We start from the raw sequence: 11,538 nt of genomic DNA on the forward strand, positions 1-11,538 counted from the left end.
TCTTTGCGGTTACCTACTTGTTTGCCTTGGTAACAGGGTCGGCCTCCAACCTGCAAAGACATCAACAACAACAAGGACGTATTCATACTTCCCAACAAGTGGGAGCTGAACGTAGTCAATTTACAATCCCTGAAATGGGTAGAGTGGTCCCGGCAAGTGTGATGTGGCAAATTTACTTCTGCCCTGACTCACCTATGGCATAGATCATGCTAAACTGGACAAATGATGCAGCAGCTACAGAGAACCCAGAAGTCGCCCGTCCTCTTTCAAGCGTCGTCGTCATTGCTGCTTTACTAGGTGGGTCTTTCCGTCCATCAGCTGGCCATCATGAGATACAGGAACTGTGGTGGGCAAGTGCTGTTGACTGTTCACCACACGCTGTCCTGTTTCTGCTGCTCCCATATTAGTCCATTTATCCTTTCCTTCCTTGCTGGCTTGTAACTGTAAAAGTCTTTAGCATATCAAAGTCCAAATTTTGTCAATGTCCAAAGTTTTTACCACTGACTCATGCTGTCAGTATCTTTCTTCTTTCTTCCAAGGCTTGAGGGCCGCTGCCTTTTCTGTGCTGTTGGCGAGGGTGTCGTCTCTTGCTTCTCCAGGGTAGGAATCGGTGCGAACTCTCAACTTTGTCAGGTAGAAGTAGGGCCTTCCATGAGACTCTGCACCGCTGCACCATTCTCAATTGGTTGTCCTGCTAAGGTAAAAACTGTCTGGCCTTCCATTTTGGGCCGTAATCATGAGCTATGCCAGATGCATACCAGGAGTCAGTGTAAATGGTTGCCGTCTTACCTCTCGCCACTCTACTCGCCTCAGTGAGGGCCTTCAATTCCGCTTCTTGTGCTGAGACATGCGGAGGCAGAGCTTCTGCTTCTAGGACATCTTGTTGTGTCACCACTGCATATCCGATGTGGAGTCATCAATCCTCACCCTGGTACCATCTGCAAAAAGCTCAACATATACATTGTCAACAGAGGTTCCGGTAACTGTTTGCATACCTGCAGTTTCTTACTGTATTAGTACTAAATAATCGTGTTGATGTTCTATTTCACATGGCACGGTATCTTGTAGCACAAAATCATTTATTTCCTTTTTATCTTATTTTTTTTTTTAAAAAACCCAATAGCTGATCTACACCTAGATCATCTATGTCCCAGATCACCTATGCCTCCCCCCTTTTGAACCAGAATACTCAATGGAAAAAAAGTAATCGCGTTCAAACTAGTACAACGTTGAAAAAGGAAACCAAGAGGCACAAAAACAAGCACTTTGTAGGTCAAGGTGACATTGTACGCAGCGAAGCCTGAGCGAAAATCTCCTTAAAAATTTTTTTTTTCTTTTTTTTTCCCAGGTCACAGTTAGCATTTTTTAACACAAGGGGGTGCAGCACAAGTAAAATTTTATGTCACCCAGTGTAATAGTATTTCAGGGAACGTCCAGCGTTTAACTTTCACTCTCCTGTCTGAATATAATTATAGCTTCAGTTTAGACTGACACTAGAATATACAAAAGACTTAGGGAAAAAACTAACATAGTAACATAGTATGTAAGGCTGAATGAAGACAATGTCCATCTAGTCCAGCCTGTCTATCCTCCTGTGTTGATCCAGAGGAAGGCAAAAAACCCCAAGGCCAGAAACCAATTAGCCCTTTTGGGGAAAAAATTCCTTCCCGACTCCCTAATGGCAATCAGACTGTTCCCTGGATCAACCCCTAATAGTTCCTACCTGCCTGTATACCAGGATTGACACTTAACCTAATATTTATATCCTGTAATATCCTTCTTCTCCAGAAAGACATCAAGTCCCCTTTTAAACTCCTCTATGGATTTTGCCATCACCACTTCCTCCGGTAGAGAGTTCCACAGTCTAACTGCTCTTACAGTAAAGAATCCCCTTCTATGTTGGTGATGAAACCTACTTTCCTCCAATCGTAGCGGGTGTCCTCTTGTTACCGTCGTGGTCCTTGGTGTAAACAGATCGCGGGAGAGATCCATGTGTTGTCCCCTCATGTACTTATACATGGTTATTTGGTCGCCTCTTAACCTTCTTTTTTCAAGAGTAAATAGTCCCAATTTGGATAGCCTCTCTGGGTATTCCAGTCCCGTCATTCCATGTATTAGTTTAGTTGCCCTTCTTTGAACCCCCTCAAGCACTGTGACATCTTTCCTGAGCACCGGTGACCAGAACTGTACGCAGTATTCCATGTGAGGCCTGACAAGTGCCTTATATAATGGGAGGATGATGTTCTCGTCCTTCGCCCCTATACCTCTTTTTAATGCATCTCAAAACTTTATTAGCCTTTGCAGCAGTTGACTGGCATTGGTTACTCCAGTTTAGTCTATTATCCACTAATACCCCCAGATTCTTTTCCATATCACTTTTCCCTAGCAGTACCCCATTAAGTGAATATTGGTGACATCCGTTCCTCTTGCCCATGTGCATAGTCTTACACTTTTCAACATTGAACTTCATTTGCCATTTTTCTGCCCAAGCCCCCAGCTTATCCAGGTCCGTTTGTAGCCGCACATTGTCCTCCTTTGCATTAATTATATTGTATAGTTTTGTGTCATCTGCAAATATTGATATTTTGCTGTGCAGCCCCTCTATCAGGTCATTGATAAATATGTTGAACAGAGTGGCGCCTAATACTGAACCCTGTGGCACCCTGCTAGCGACTGTGGTCCAATCAGAGTACGCACCATTTATTACCACCCTCTGCTTTCTATCATTGAGCCAATTTTTTACCCAATTACACACGTTTTCGCCCAGTCCGAGCTGCCTCATTTTGTATATTAGCCTATTATGTGGCACAGTGTCAAAGGCTTTAGAGAAGTCCAGATATACAAGATCAATAGATTCTCCCTGGTCCAGCTTAGAGCTTATTTCATCGTAGAAACTGATCAGATTTGTCTGACATGAGCGACCCTTCATGAATCCATGCTGGTGAGGAGTTATTCCCTTAATTTCCTTGAGGTACTCATCGATGGCGTCTCTCAGAATCCCCTCGATGATTTTTCCCGTTACTGAAGTGAGACTTACTGGCCTGTAGTTTCCAGGCTCACTTTTGCTCCCTTTTTTGTAAATTGGAACCACGTTGGCAATGCGCCAATCCAATGGTACTACTCCGGTCTTGATAGTGTCTAGAAATATTAGGTATAGCGGCCTAGCTATCTCGTCAATTAGTTCCCTTAGTATCCTTGGGTGTAATCCATCTGTAATCCATCTAAAGAATACGGATGAATTAACATCCTACTCTGGGCAATTCAATCCCTCTTTCTTCACATAAAAAGTAAAATTACTTCATCAAATTGCATGAAAAAGTTTGCTGGGTGACTATAGGGAAATTATTCCATCTGTAGGAGCCTTCCATAACATCATCTGTCTGAGCATCCATTGGAGAAGCGGGCAGTGGAAAACAGAGCCCCTGGGAACATGAGAGAGCGTCCCCTGTCATGTATTCCTGGCCTCTGTCCCCCATGCATCAACTCCAATCTTCCATACACTATAAACCAGCTTATTCATCTACTATGTCCCAAGCTGCATCTTCACAAAGGTTTGTTTCCCTGAACTTATCACACATCCAAAGTGGCCACATCTTGGAGTGTAACAAAGTCTGGTCAAACAAACCTTACTTCAGACAATCATGATGTTAGCACTGGATACAGTGGCACTGGGGAATGTAGGCCTCCCAAGTGCAGCAAAATGGCCGCCAGAGGCAGAAAGGGGCGGGGTACAAATCTCCCAGGTGAGGCAAGATGGCTGCCGGAGGAAGAAGGGGCGGGGCCAGGGGCGGCAGCACTTCCAGGTGAAGCAAAATGGCCACTGGAGGAAGGGGCGGGGCCAGGTCCTGTCCCGGATGGGGAGGGACTGGAAGTAACATCACACCCTGAAAGTGAGCACATGGGGGAAAGTAACTTCAGGGTGGGGGCAGGGCTCACCAAATTTGCTGCAGAGTCAAACTATGTGGGGTTTTAACCATTGCAAGTGTGGCTGCCATTACAGGGAGGGGCTGTAGTCAACACATTGTTCATAAGCAATACACATCTCCCACTATACTTTCTCATCTTGAATCTCTTTCTTACGTTATACCACCTCCTAGCAAAAACTAGCACCTAACACCTTTCTTTCTGCTGGGTTTCCTGCTCGTCTTCTGAAAACTTTCTACAGTCTATCTTACCATACTCATTTCTGCTTATCTGTCCATAACCCGACATTTCTTTCTGCAACTTTTCCTGATCCTTTTCTTTGTAAATGTTTCTACATGTTTTGCATATTCCAAAACATCCTGTACTGATCCCTCATTCTATTCTACCTACCAAGTCTATCCTATCCGAAGTTTCTGGACACAGTAGTGTTCCTCTTGTAAAATCTGCTTTCTTCAAATCCTTCCAATATAACCTCTCTTTCCCACTCAGATCACAATGCACATTAATTCTACAAAACACAAGACAAAGGGAACAGAAGGGTTAATTGGGAAATGCTTTAAGTGGCTTAACTTCAGTCCACTCTCTTATCAGCAACCCTCCCCCAATAATAAACACTGCACATTCTTTAAACTAGTCTGAAACACGCAAAGACTGATGATTATTTTCAATGACCAAGAGCTTCTGGAGACGTCAGCCGTCACACCACGGCTATAATTCTCGCGTATATACCTTTTCATATATGAGAACATAACACGCTCAATCATACATGTAAATATGCGTATCATAAATTTTCCTAACCTCACACTAGTTTACCTAGGAGTAAGTGTCTCTCCGGCGTGTTCCCTCAGACTTAAACAGCCAAGTTCGCCCTTCTGACACATTAACCCTCACAGAATTTATCTCTTGGTCTTGTATACACAATTTTTAACCGTCTCAGACATAATATACACAGCATACAAAATACCCCTTAGGCAGGTTAAAACGGTGGTCTTTTTTTACGAGTAGAAAGAACTATATTACCTGCCTTTCATTGATTTATCACTCTGGATCAGAAACAGGCAGATTAGCAGTCAGAATTCAGCTCACATCGGTAGATTTTACATAAAGCAATCTTACCGTGTTCTGTAGATTTTCGGGCCCCTGAGTTCTGCGTGCTATCTGCCAATCCCTGTATTTTTCCAGAATGAAAGAAATCAAAATCTCTACTCGGGCCCACCCAGGGACGCCACTGATCTGGATTATGGTTTTCTCCAGCAGGTTTCGGGGTATTTTGTAGCTTTCAAATTGTATAGTGTGCACACATCATCGACCAGATCAGACACAAGCTATCAGTCTCATATCCAAAATGGCTCTGGAGAGAAACATCCAGACAGCCCCTTTTATTGTAAAGCATAACACCTGCCCTTTAATGGGCGTGCAACAGATTACATCAGTAACATATAGGATTCTCATTTGTCGGATCATATAGAATCCCCCCTCCTTCCTGCCCACCTTCTCTCAAGTCCAATGTATAAGCAAGTCTTTGTCTTACGTACTTTCAGTTTTGAGCACATTTGTATCTCTTTGTTGTGAGCTGGATTATGGAGAAGTTTCTGTGTGGGGGATGGGAAAGGACTGGGGAAACACTCAGTATTGAATACAAGCAATAACATATAACACTGTGATTTAACTCTTTCCTTATGCAGCAGAGTTCCACATTAGGCTAATGTCACAAAACACACATAATACGTCTAGTTTAGTACAAATCGATAGACATTTTACACTGACTAATCATCATGTCTATCACAATAGCTCAATGCTTACGGTGCAGAATTCCACCGCAGAATTCCACACCGTAAAATCACCGGTCCTCACCAGTGGCATGCTCTATTTGCTGCGGGTGTACGCGCGGACGGCTTCCATTGCAGTCAATGGAAGCCGTCCGTTCACGCTATCTTCCGCTGTAGCACAGCGGAAGATAGCGTGAAATCGCCTCTCCGCCTACGGCCGGCCGCGACATGTGACGCTGTGCGAGTGTCATGTGACTAGGCTGGCGTGTCACATGACACTGCGGCGCGTCACGCCGAAGCGTCATGCGGGACCCAGGACGCCGGATCCGCAGATAAGTATGGGGTCTCTGGGGGGCGCCGTGATGGGCTCCGCCGCAGAATTCCGCGGCGGAGCCCGTCACGGCCGTGTGCAGCCGGCCTTAGGCTGTTTTTAGGTGGTATGTTGAGTTGTGTTAAGTTACACGTTTTGCAAACAACTAGGGCTCCTGCAGATGAGCGTTTGCGTAAATACACTTGTGGTAACGTGACTTACTAACGTGTGAAGGCTAAGAGTATAAAACTTATATATATCATTCATTCTGTGTCCTATGAACATCTTTGATATACACTTGCACATTCATGTGTTGTTTGCACGGCAAGATTGCATTGTTACAGGAATTACAAATAGGGAATAGTACTTATCAAAGGTATATATATCTTACATTCTTCCTTATCTTCTGTTACACTGTTCAAAGATCAGCGTGCAATAGTGTCCAGTAAAGACAATGCCTTAGGCCGGCTTCACACGGCCGTGATGGGCTCCGCCGCGGAATTCCGCGTTGGAGCTCGTCACGGCGCCCTCCCCCCCCCCCCCCAGACACCCCAATACTTACCTCCGGATCCGGCGTCCTTCATCCCGCATGACGCTTCGGCGCGCATGCGCAATACAGCGCGTGACACGCCGCAGCGTCATGTGACGCGCCAGCCGCGTCATATGACGCCGCTGGCGGTAGACGGGGAAGTGGTTTCATGCTATCTTCCGCTGTGCTACAGCGGAAGATAGTGTAACGGACAGCTTCCATTGACTGCAATGGAAGCCGTCCGCACGTACGCCCGCGGTAAATAGAGCATGCCGCGGGTGAGGACGGGTGATTTTACGGTGCGGAATTCCGCACTGTAAGCATTGAGCTATTAGGTTCAATAGAACCTAATAGCTGCGGGCACTGCGGCGGAAATCCGTCCGTGGGAAGGAGCCCTTAATGTTTAACTGCTATCTATGTAAAAGCACATGACTGGCTGAAATGTACACTTATTGACAATAGACCACTCTCCTTTAAAATATTATATAAAGAAAGATGTTTGTAATAAAGGTAGATTGCTTTAACCCTTTCCAATCCAAATTGTACCCTGGTTTTCCTCAAGGGCTTACTCTTTTTCTGCCGTTATACAACGCCGCCATCTGCTGGCTAAAGCCAGTACTGCATGAGGTGACACGTTGGATAGGCTCCGACAGCAGAGAGGCTGGCAATATACAGTAAGAGAACCCCAACGGACGTCTTCCAACATCGGAGCTGTACAGCCTTAAATCATAATGTCTTCAGAGGTCAGACAGTGGATTGGAAAGGGTTAAGACACGGCCAGGATGTCTGTGTCCATTGCTTTCTCGTGGCAGCCGCCATAACCACCTCTGATTTGGAGCCTCACAGCATATTGACGGAACATTGAATTTCCCTAACAAACGCTATGAAGGAAGTGCTAATGCGTATTCTACTGTACTTTTCTACACTGCCTGGCCTGTTCACATTGGTGCAGGACACACTCACGCCGTGATTGAATCGGCTGGGCAGCCTAATTAGTCCCTGGTATTATCAATTAACACTGTAAAATTGTGCGCTTCTGTGAGGGATTTCGTGCGTACAAGCTGTGTATTTGTGCATCCCCATAGACTGCTATGGTGCCTTGGGTGCACAAATGCGCACAAAAATAGCGCCCGTCCCATATATTATTATACGGGTGGAAATTGAGCGCAAAAACACAGAATTTCGGGAACCCATTGAAATCATACTAATATACGAACACTCACGCCAGCCCCCATCACTTGTGTCTCCGGACTACTACTGCTGGGCTCTTGCAGTATGCAGTCTGGCTTTAGATGTTGGGGGACCCCGGGGTGTCAGTCCGATGTGGCCCACTTTGAGATGCAGGACAACCCGGCGGACTGAATAGGGTGTGGGGTCATTAATAGATCGTTAGGTCGGACTAACACGCAATTGCCGAACTGCATATGGCAATGTAGTCAATTGCCTGAGCGCTATAGCGTATCACACGGGTGTACAGAGCCCGCATAATACGCAATTCCAAAATGGTCATATGAGCCCGGCCTGAGCCCGTATGGTGCTCTACATGTATCAGTGGGATTTGGCAACCTTTATATCCTTTATCTATGTGCAAGTATAATACTAACATGCGGTAGTTATGTCAGTGGCTGGTCATCAGTATCTTGCACTTGTGTAATGCTCCTCCACATAGCGAAGTTTGTACCTGCCCTTGTATATCTTTGCATTAGTGTATAGGTAAATATGGCCAATGGCAGTGATATTTGAGTTCATTTTCCCTTTGCAGTGATATGGCAGCTAAAGGTGTCAGTACCCACAGCGGCTGATCCATGGTAACCAAATGTGGATCACTGCTAACGGCCGGCTGCACCTGAACATGACAGTTTTAAGAATGGCAAGGCCAGGTAATTGCTGGTCATCCGCAAGCAGTTACCGTGGATCGACCACAGTGTGTATGGACATCTTAAGGCCTCATGTCCACGGGCGGATGGGAGCCCGCAGCAGAATCTGATCCTGCCCGCGGCCAAGGACAGTGCTTACCCGTCTGGGTCTTCTATTTTCTTCACTGCGGATGTGTGCAGAAGCGTGGGCTGCCGCACATGCGCAGTGCAGTTTTTCTTTTTAAACTCCTACTTCCTGCGGAATCCGCAGCCCTTTCGCAATTCAACTGCAGATGGGCTGCGGATTGGCCAGCTTCCATTGACTTCAATGGAAGCCGTCCATGCACGATCCGCACTGAAATGAAGCATGCTGCGATTTGTTTTCTGCACCAAAAGGTCCGCAAAACAAATCTGCATGCTTTAATTCATGTGCGAACGCCCATACTTTCCCATGGGTGGCTTGATTTGCGGATCTTCTGCGCAGGTGACCCACCGCTGGATTTTGCAAATCAGATCGGCCCATGGACATTGGGCCTTAGGGCAGATTTCACCCCCTCCAGCATGTATTTGTGTGCGCAAATACACAGTGTTTGCAGACACCAAAAAACGTACATAATCGCATTTATTTTGTGCATATACGCTCAGGGAAGACGCAGGTTATTGTGTATGTCATGCGCATTTCCTCAGGCCCAGTTATTTCAATGGGCTCTTGCTGTGTGCAAATGGGCACCAGCATAGGTGATTATTTTTTTCACATGTTGACATATCACATGAAACAATATGTTCATGTGAACGAACCCATTGAAACCAACGGGCTCTATTCGCTGCGTATTACCACAGCGGAATACTGTACCACACACCCGTGTTTTGCGTGTGCAATATGCAGTGAACAGAATCCATTGATTTCAATAGGTTCGTTCATATAAGCATATTTGTGCACGAAAATTGCATTTTTTGAACTAATTAACTTAATTGCCCATTTCAATGAATAAGAGCATGGCTGCATGTAGTAAAACACGCACATATGTAGCGCCCGTTGCACAAACAAGCACATGGAAGCGCTCGTGCCTGTGTGACACCGGCCTTAATCTACTGAATATAAATGACCAAGAAAAAGCACACAGACACACATCTATAATGCAACACAAGGATACACGGATACATAAATACCTTCTTTTTCATTGACTGTAAATAAAAACAGCAAACGCTACAAATACAAAGAATAATCTTTTTTTGAAAATAGTTCATCAGTGCATATTGACAAATATCTGAAAAAGCAATATAATATCAGGATATACAGTACTTTATGGAAGGCAGTGCTTGATGATACACATGAAGAGCTGGCTGTGATCCATGTGGCATGTAAGGCGATGTTCTGCAGCAGTTTTCACTACGCTGTGGGATGCCATCCGGGGTTTCTGTGCCAGCTCCTGAAAAGAGCCTTGTGATAGAGACCCTGAACGGAAAGGAACCATTAACAGTCATTAGCAAGATGGACATCACCTTGGTGCCCGCTTTATAGGGGTTCCATCCGTTTCTGTTATATTTGGAGTATAGAATGATGTGATAACTATTTTATACTCCAACTAGAACTAAAACTAACTTTTACTAACTTGTAAAAAGTTTCACTAATGACAGTAAATGGTTCCGTTTCTTTCCATTCGGGTGTTCCATCACAAGGCGGTTTTCGTCAGCTGTTACCGAACCTCCGTTCGTAATTACACAGTGCAGTAAAAAAAAAAAAAGTATAGAAACGCTGCCTAAAAGTACATTTACATGGGGCGATCATTGCCTGAATAATCGCTGGAATCAGTGAATTTGGGCAATAGTGCCCTGTACAAAGTGAGAAATCGCTCACTGGTCGGAGTTGCTTGGTTTAGGTCACCTGAAATACAAGTGACTATCAGACTGTGTAAACAGAAGTCGCTCATGAATGTCTGCCTGTTTGCAATAGATGGAGATAGGCAGACAGAAAAAATAATCTCCGGACGCTTCGCCTCCATTCTCTGAATGACTATCGCTTCTGTGTGAATGCAGAGGAGTGATGGTCGGGTGGCTGTAGATACTCATCCCATGTAAAAAGTACCTTAACACTATCAGCAGCTGCTGGGAACATCATACACCCATACTTTACTGGTGAGATTGTGCTAGATATAGTATATTAGGGGATTACAAATAACATAATATGCTAGCGGAGTGGATATGTTACATGAAGCAGTTTTTCTTTAGCCTGAAAGGAATGGAAAAAAATATATAGCAGCTTCTTCTGACAGTTGTGCGCATGACAAGCTAAAATAATTAGCAATTGGTTCTATATTTCAGGCTGATACCCTGCTTCCCCTAAAATAAGACCTACCCTGAAAATAAGCCTTAGCCAGATTTTCGGGGAGGCTTGAAATGCAAGCCCTAGCTACACGACAAAAAAAAAAAAAAAAGAAGGAATACATTACCTAGCGGGCTCGGTCCAGGTCCATTTTTTTCCCAATCCTCTTCATAGCTGCAGTGCACACTTCCCACAGTCCTCGGTGCTCATACAACATCACTTCCTGGTTACGGGATTCATAAATCAAGCCTCCAGGGAACGATGGCTGGGATTGGTTCATTGAGCTCTGCTCACCCAATCAATGCAGCACTAGATGAACCAATGCGATGGCTGTGATTGTTTCTTCGACTGCTTCTCAGCCAATCAACAGCCATTGCGTTGTGGAGGCGGTATTTATGAATTGGCTGGGAGCTTTGGCCAGCCAATTCATAAATTCTATCTCCACAATGAGATGGCTGTTGATTGGTTGAGCAGAAGTTGAGAACCAATCAATGCAGCGCTGGATGAACCAAATGCGATGGTTGTTATTGGTTCATCCAGCGCTCCATTGATTGGTTCTTCAACCGCTGCTAAGCCAATCACCAGGCATCGTGTTGTGGAGGTGGGATTTATGAATCCCATAACCAGTAAGTGATGTTGTAAGAGCACCGAGGACTGCAGGAAGTGTGCACCGGAGCTATGAAGAGGAGCGGCAGGGACCTGGACCGAATATAAGTATAATAAGACATGCCCCGAAAATAAGACCTAGTGCCTCTTTTGGGGCAAAATTAATATAAGACAGGGTCTTATTTTCGAGGAAACACAGCAATATCCTGCCTCTCTGTCAA

Source organism: Eleutherodactylus coqui, chromosome 13 (assembly GCF_035609145.1).
Source record: "Eleutherodactylus coqui strain aEleCoq1 chromosome 13, aEleCoq1.hap1, whole genome shotgun sequence".
Lineage (NCBI taxonomy): Eukaryota > Metazoa > Chordata > Amphibia > Anura > Eleutherodactylidae > Eleutherodactylus > Eleutherodactylus coqui.